This window comes from Tupaia chinensis, unplaced genomic scaffold (assembly GCF_000334495.1).
Source record: "Tupaia chinensis unplaced genomic scaffold, TupChi_1.0 Scaffold000386_1, whole genome shotgun sequence".
NCBI lineage: Eukaryota > Metazoa > Chordata > Mammalia > Scandentia > Tupaiidae > Tupaia > Tupaia belangeri.
Window position 1 is genome coordinate 2,646,052 of NW_006159888.1, and position 8,770 is coordinate 2,654,821.

At 40.6% G+C, this 8,770-nt stretch overlaps 1 protein-coding gene and 1 pseudogene across 8 annotated transcripts in view; one reads left to right on the forward strand and one right to left on the reverse strand.

Annotated features, from left to right (window-relative positions):
• WDR33 (WD repeat domain 33) overlaps positions 1–8,770 on the forward strand; it is a 141,809-nt gene that overhangs the window by 33,871 nt on the left and 99,168 nt on the right. The window lies entirely within an intron of this gene.
• Positions 6,238–7,103, reverse strand: LOC102481982 (lipopolysaccharide-induced tumor necrosis factor-alpha factor homolog pseudogene; annotated as a pseudogene).

The following is an 8,770-nucleotide window of genomic DNA, read 5'->3' on the forward strand; positions in this document are numbered from 1 at the left end:
CTCTCTCCCCTTATCTCACTTTCTCACTCTGTCCTTCTCTGGTCAAGTTAAAAAATAATAAAATAAATGAATAAAGTTAAATTAAGAAAATCTTGCCAGGTATGTGTGTGTGTGTGTTTGCATGCCCAAAATCCTGAGAAGAGAAGGGAGTGTGGCATGGCCATCCTCGGGGGTGGTGGTGATTTCTTACTTTCTGTCTCTCTGTCTATCCCTCTGTGAGTACTCATACCACATAGCCAAAATCTCTCTTAAAAAAAAAAAAAAAGGTTAGTGACTCAAATCCTACAATATATAGGAAAGCTATGACCAGATAGATTCTATCTGGGAGTACAAGACTGGTTCAACGTTTGAAATTGATCAGGATAATTTGCTCTACTAATAGATTAATAGAGTAAGAAAAAGTATATAATCATCTCTGTGGATGGAAAATAAGTATTCGATTATATTCAGCATAACTTTCATGACAAAAAGTCATCTTTTTTTTTTTAAAAAAGAATTATTTATTTAATTCCGTTTGTTATTTTTAATTTGACTAGAGAGAGAAAGAGAAAGTAAGAAATCATGCTACCAGGTCTGGGACACAGACTGCAGTAGGCGTGTGGGAATCCAGCTCCTTTAACCACCACTCCACCTGCCGACCCCTGTGATAAAAAGTCCTCTGAACCATTTGTGGAAGGGTTTTTCTTCTGCCTGATAAAGGACATGTATGAAAACTAATTTTTTTTTTTTTTAAGAGGCAGAGACAGTGAGAGGGAAAGTTACAAATCTCCCAACAGAGCTGCCATGTTGCAATCCCTTTTCCATTTTCCTCCTGGGATTTTGGACATGCATGCTCACACGCCCACATGCCCAGTGTGATTTTCAAGCTGCTTAGTCTCTGTTGACTGTATGGAAGTCCAGCACCTTAACCACTCTGCCACCTGCTGGCCTCACTAATTATATATGTGTGTATACACACACACACATACATGTATATATGTATATGTGTATATATGTACATATACATATATATATATATATGGTTTTTTTTTGAGAGGTTTTTGCTATAGGGCGCATGCGCTCACCAGAAAGATAGACAGAAAGCGACAAATCACCCCCCTGGGGAGATGGCCACCCTACAATCCCTTCTCCATTCTCTTCTCGGGATTTTGGGCACACATGCACATGTGCCTGGTGTGAGCTTAAGCCACCGGATCCGGGACTTGAATCGTGGTCGATTACATGAGAATCCAGCAACATAGCCATTATACCAGCTGCTGATCCCTAATTTCATATTTAATACTGAAAGACTGGGGGCCAGCAGGTGGCGTGGTGGCTCAAGTTCTGGACTCCCTTATGGCTGACCACAGTTTGAGTACCAGACCTAGTGACTTCCTTTCTCATTTTCCCTTTCTCTCTTTCTCTCTCTATGGCCAAATTAAAGAATAATAATGAAAGTAAAAAATAAATAATTCTTTTAAAAAAGTAGTGAAAGACTGTTGTAGTGAATACGACTATGTCTTCTTTTAAGATTTGGAACAGTGCAATAAAACAATTAAAAGTGCTTTAGAACAGAAAGGAAGAAATTGCCTGTTTGCAAATGATAATGATTATCATTGAGAAAATCCCAATACATATACAAAAAGTCCGTCTAGAACTAAGGGAGATTAATAGGGTTGTAGGGTATATGGATAATATGTAAGAATTTATTATATATATTATATTAATATTGATATATAATATATTAATTATATTATAACATATAATTTATATATATATATTATATATATAGTGGCAATAAATAATTGTATATAAAGATAACAAATCAGTGGCACTTACATAGCACCAAAATAGAATAATTGGGTATAAACCAGACAAAATGTGTTCAGGATGTATGTGCTGAAAATAGCAAAACACAGATGAAAGAAATCAAAGTCTAAATAATTATAGAGATATACCTGTTTATGATTTTGAAGTCTCTATTGATACGGTTTTATTTCTCAAATTGATTCATTCTAACAAAATTCCACCAGTAGTTTTTGTGGATAATGAAAAGCTGCTTGTAATAATGATCTTTTGATATAGAACAACAAAGTTGGAGGATCAGATCTGGAAACCAGCTAATTTTAAGACTTTCTGTAATGTTAAAGTAATTATGATATTGAGGTAAACTTGTTGATTTTAGACAAAGGTATAAATACAGTTTAATAGGAGCAGAGGTAGCCTCCTCCTCACATGTAGTGTTAGAGCAATTGGACACCATTAAAAAAAAAAGAACCTCACCTTGTATCTTAGTCCACTTGTGCTGTTATAACACAATATTACAATTTTTGAAGATGACACTTTTTTACTACTTCCTCTGTAGGGAATGAAAGCTGTGTTCCCATGGTGTGTGTGTGGAGGGTGGGGACAGGGTTGGGCTAGAAAGAATGCAGGAGTGTGGACTCATTCCCTCAAACCTTTTGCCCTTTTAAAACGGGGTCTTGCTACATCACAACCCTCTTGCCTTGGTCTCTCAGCCAGGATTACTTGTATGCAGTACCCCACGAGCCAAAAGTGCACAATCCTCTTTCCTCGGCTTTCTTGAGTTGTTAGAATTTATAGACATATACCAGTGCACGTTTAGGTTGGATTGAGAATCATACCTGGGCCTCCCATGTCATTGCACCCCTGTGGAACACAGTATCTTAGTAGTATGCACTCTTGGGGTGGGCTTCTCAAGCCTTTTTATAAGGACCCTAATACCATCCATGAAGGCTCTGCCCTCATGACTTAATTACCTAACAATTCCCTGGGATTAAGTTTCAACACATGAATCTGGGCAGAGAGGATATTCAGACTATAGCACTTTATACTACATGTAAAAAAATAACTTAGGATGGATCGTAGGCCTAAGATTTAAAACAACACTATTGGCAGAAGAAAACAGGAGAAATGTCTTTGTAATCTTAAAGATTTCTTTGATGTGACTGAAAACAAATTAATAAATTGGATTTCATTAAAATTGTAAACTCTTTGAAAGATAAGCGGGGAGAGAATGAAGAGAAGCAGTAGGCTGAGAGAAAATATTTGCAAATCACTTATCTGACAAAGAATTTGTATGCAGAATACAGAATGAACTCTCAAATTTCAACAATAAGCAAACAACCCAGGGACCAGCAGTTAGTGTAATGGCTATGTCGCTGAACTTCCATGTAGTCGACTGTGGTTCAAGTCCCAGACTTGGTGGCTTAAACTCACGCCGGGCACGTGGGCGTCCATGCCCAAGATCCCAAGAGGAGAATGGAGGAGAAGGGATGGTGGTGTGGCCATCCTCTCTGAGGGGTGATTTCTCACTTTCTGTCTCTCTGGTGAGCGCATGCGCCTTATAGCAAAAACCTCTTTAAAAAAAATTTTAAAAAGAAGAAGAAAACAAGCCAGTAAAAAAATGGGCAAAAGATTGGGGGCCAGCAGGTGGCATGGTTAGGAATGCTGGATTCCACATGGCTGACTGTGGTTCGAGTCCCAGACCTGGCAGCTTGCCCCCCCCCCCTTTTCTCTCTCTCGCTCTCTCTCTCTCTGTCCCTCTCTTGTCAAATTAAAAATAAAGTTAAATAAAATAATTCTTTAAAAAAGGGTTAAAAGATTTAAATAGACTTGTTGCCATAAGCACCTGAAAAGATAGGCAGCCTTATTTGTTGTTAGGTAAATACAAATTAAAACCACAATGGGATACTACTACTCACCTATTAGAATGGTTGAGAAACAAAGCAAACTATCCTTTCCTTATAATACTGACAATACTAGTTATTATTGAAGCTGTAGAACAACTGGAACTTTCCATGTATTGCTGGTGGGAATGCAGAGTAGTATAGCCATTTTGCAAAAGCTTGGCAGTTTCTCATAAAGTTAAGCAGACCTGACCCAGCAATTTCAATCCTAGGTATTTTTCCAACAAAAATGAAAATACATTCACATAAAAACCTGCACACAAATGTTTATAGCAGTTTTGTTCAAATTGCCAAACACAGTGAACAATGCAAATGTTCCTCAACTTGTGAATGGATAAGCAAACTGATATCTCTACAGAATTTAGTAATACAAGGAAGGAAGAAATTGTTTCTCTCTGTAGCATGTGTCAATTTCCAAAGCATTATGCTGAAAAGTTCTGGACTCATAAGGTTACACAATACATGTTTTTATTTGTATGATGTTCTTGAAAAGAGAAAACCGGGACCAGCAGTTAGCATAATGGCTATGTTGCTGGACTCCTACGTAGTTGACCACGGTTCAAGTCCCAGACCTGGTGGCTTAAACTCACACTGGGCGCGTGTGTGTGTGTGCCCAAGATCCTGAGAGGAGAATGTAGGAGAAGGGATTGCGGCGTGGCCATCCCCCCTGGGGGGTGATTTCTCGCTTTCTGTCTCTGTCTGTCTGGTGAGCGCACACGCCCTATAGCAAAAACCTCTCAAAAAAAAAAAAGAGAAAACCGTAGTGATAGGTTACTGTTGTTGGTTAGGAGTTTGTGGTAGTCGTTGGAGATTGATATAGAAAAATAATGCCAAGGTTTTGTGTTCCCCCAGATGTTTGTATTTTGGGAATTTAACTGCCATTATAAGGTATTTAGGGTTATATAGAGTCATCAGGATAGGGATCCCACAACTGAATCTTAGTATCTTTTATAAGGGAGAGAGAGCCCAGAGCTGGGACAGTATGGTTACAAACAAAGTTTTGCTCTGCCCTCTTGCCATATGATGCCCTGTTTCAGTTTTTGGAACTCTGAAGAGAAGCCTTACTGACAAGAACACTTGACCAGATGCAGGCTTTTGACATTGACTTATGTAACTGTGAGTCAGTTAAACTTTTATTTTTATTAAATTACTCAGTCTGTGCTATTCTATTTGTTAACAGTAAAAAAATGGGTTGAAACAGGTTTATTATGAGGAATTTGTAGGTGTGATGGAACTACTCTATATTTTGATTGTGATTGTTCTATAAGTCTATGCATTTGTCAGAATGCCAAAATGCACACTAAAAAATGAAATTTTTTTTTTATGTAACTTAACAGAAAAATTTTTTTCTCAACGAGTGAACCAAAGACTTTTATTTGTCAAAAGCAGGTAACACTGAGTACTACGTGGTATCCACATTCATTGCAAAAATAATTACTGAAATTTTCAAAATATCACAGGAATAAGCTCAATCATTGGTTACGACTATAATTTTCAACCAATATACAGATTTCCTTGAAGGTCTAGGTCTGATTTCTGTGTAGTATTATCCACCCACACTTCCTGTGCTGACTATGATCCAGACAGGATCATTATTTCCTACTGAAAGTTGGGCCCAGTTTTGTGTTGATTTCAGGGATGGTGTAGCAGTGGACCTAGCACTCTGGCTTGCTGCTTGAGTCTTAGAATCTTGTCTTCTAATGTCATACAATAAGTTGTTTCTCCAAAAAACAAAACCAGACTTGAGATTCCTTTGAGACACTTGTGGTTTCCAATCTTCTCAGCACCATGATACTGGGACATGGTCATCTTCCAAACACACCACTGGGAACCCAGCGGGGGCCCCACTTTGAGTTCCATTACCATGACGGAGGTCTCTAAGAACCATGCCAAACCAAGTCAAGGCAGTGGGTGAAATGATCCACTTCTTTTTCCACTAAGCGAAAAAGTGAGAGTGCATTGCAAATGGACAAATGATACGAATCATGTCTGAAAATAGTTATTGAAAATGGTTCCATAAATCCTTCCTTCCCATGTTCTGTTCAGAAATGCAAAAGACCAAAAGCAGGACATAAAAATGGTTAATTACCATTTGAGAAAAAAAATCCCTTCATGTAAAGTGCAGGAGAACTGGCACAAGAACCAGAGGAGAGGCAGACTAACAGGGAGACTAGCCCCACTTCCCTAGCATGTTACGACCTCATGGATGGATGTCAGGTGGGTGTTAACAGCTCCTCCTTTACTTAAAAAAATATTTAAGAAATAAAAAGTGAGCTTGTGTGCTAATGAAGTCAACAATTACAGAACCTAAGAGTCAAGCCCCTAAAGACTGGAAGGCAAGATTTTTGTCATGAGGGGTGAGGACAGATGAATAAGATAACATGCACCAGAGGCTGGTTCAGCTGAGTTTGGGGCAGAATGGTCTCAAAAATAAGACAGCCTGAGACTTCTCATTTTGAGACCAACACTGGAAAGGCCCACTGAAGCAGGGAAAGGAGCTGGGCAACAGCAAATCACTGGAAGATCTTCACTGAGGCAGCTATCACAGTCAGGCGATGGGATGCCATAGGGTCATAGGGAGGCGGGAAGCTCCTGAACCAATACTCAAGGTCAGTGTCTTTGCATGTACTGTGTATGACTCCAAGCAGCAATTTCTGGCATTTGGAAGTGTGATACTTTTGTGATATTTTCCCCCAAAAGAAGACACGAAGGTGAACCCCACAGTGAGCTGAGACTCCCAGGGCAGGACCTCCAGCAAGGGTGGGCTGAGTGGGAGTCAGAAAGGACTTCCTGCAGCTCTTGGCTCCCTCAGGTCTGACCAAGTCCTACAAACGCTTGTAGGTGCCTGGGAGGGCTCTGCAGTTAGGACAGTAGTGATCTACATCCTGCAGGATGTTCACAGATAAGTGAATGAAGCAGCCATACACCCCAGCAGACACAGGCTCCCACAGGAGAACCAGGTGAGGGCACCAGCATTGTAGGACAACTGAGTCACGATCATCTTACTGCAGGAAGGACAGCACATCTGGACAGGGCAGTCAAAAAAGGAGACGGGCTGCTGCACATAGACCATCTGCACAGCAATTGCATTGGTGTTGGGGACAGGCACTGGCTGTGTATAGTACAAAGGCGATTCACACCTTTCCCCTCTGTGCCTTTCACCAGTCCCATGGCTGGCCCAGGCACTGGTGCTGGCAGAGTGGGGTAGTAACTGTTAACGGCCACCGTTTCTTCATGGGACGGAGGAGCAGTTGGCACCGAGGAAAGCCCAGCAGCCACCTGGTAAGGTCCTGGAACTGACATCTTACCACCGCTTGTGCCGCCTGTCAAGCTGGGAGGTCTGACTTAACAGAAAATTTAATCAAGGGAAAAAAAGACAAACCACAGACTGGGAGAAAATATTTGCAAAAGATATATCTGATTGGGCCAGCCAGGTGACTTGGTGGTTAATGTAGCTAGCTATATTCTACATGGTCGACTTTGTGGTTCTAGTTCTGTACCCCACAGCAGCTTGAAAAATACACTGGGCATACATGTATGGATGCCCCAAATCCTGAGAGGGTAATGTAAGAGAAGGAATTGCTGCATGGCCATACCCCCCCAGGGGAGTGATTTCTCACTTTTTCTCTCTCCATCTTACCTACAAGTGCATATACCCTATAACAAACTAAAAAACAAACAGATTTATCTGATTAAAGATTGTTATCTAAAATATATGAAGAACTTTTAAAACTCAACAGAAAGAAATTGAACAACTCAATTAAGAAATGGGCAGAAGATCCAGACACTTCACCAAAGAAGATATGTAGAGGTCAAATAGGCATATGGAAGGATGAAATTGCGAAATGAAAATGAGATACTAGTAGGCAACTATCAAAATGGCTAAAACCCAGAATACTGGCTGCAGCAAATGAAGTCAGAGAGACATCTCAGTCACTGTGGAAATGCGGAATGATACAGATACTTTGAAATACAGTTTAGCAGTTTCTTTTTTTTTTTTTTTTTGAGAGATTTTCGCTATAGGGTGCGTGCGCTCGCCAGAAAGACAGAGAGAGACAGAGAGATAGAAAGCGAGAAATCACCCCCCAGGGGGTATGGCCACGCCGCAATCCCTTCTCCTCCATTCTCCTCTCGGGATCTTGGGCACGTGCACACACATGCCCTGCGTGAGTTTGAGCCGCCAGGTCCAGGACTCTAACTGCGGTCGACTACTTGGGAATCTAGCGACATAGCCATTACGCTAACTGCTGGTCCCAGTTTCTTTTATTTTTTAAAATATTACTTGTTTTTAATTTTATTTATCATTATCATTACTTTATTTATTTATTTATTTGAGAGGTTTTTGCTATAGGACATGTGCACTTGCCAGAAAGAAGAAGAAGAGACAGGGAGACAGAAAGCAAGAAATCACCCGGCAGGGGGGATGGCCACACCGCAATCCCTTCTCCATTCTCTTCTAGGGATCTTGGGCATGCACGTACACACGCCTGGTGTGAGTTTAAGCCACCAGGTCTGGGCCTCGAACCGCGATCGACTACATATGGGAGTCCAGCGACACAGCCATTACACCAACTGCTTGTCCCTCATTATTATTATTTTTAGCTTGCTACAGGGCATGTGTGCTCACCGAAGAGAGTGTGAGAAAGCAAGCTGCCAGGTTTGGGACTTGAACTGTGGTCAGATTGCCTGCTCTCCACAGTCAACCGTGTAGGAGTTCAGTGCCTGCTGACCCTGGCAGTTTCTTGGAAAACCAAACACACTCTTGCCATATGCTCCAGTAATCATGCTTCTTGGTATTCACTCAAATGATTGTTGAAAATAATATCTACACAAAAATTTGCTCACAAATGTTTATAGTAGCTTTATGCATAAATACTAGCCAGGATGTCCTGGCTAGTAGGTAAATGGATGCACTAGCACATTTACACAGTGGTAAAAAGCAATAAAAAGAAATGAGTAATCAAGCCAGAAAAACACATGAAGGAATCTTAAAACATATTTCCTTCTTTCTTGTTAAAGAAGATTTTTGGTATAGGATGGGCATACCTGCCAGAGAGAAAGCAAGAAATCACCCCCCCGGG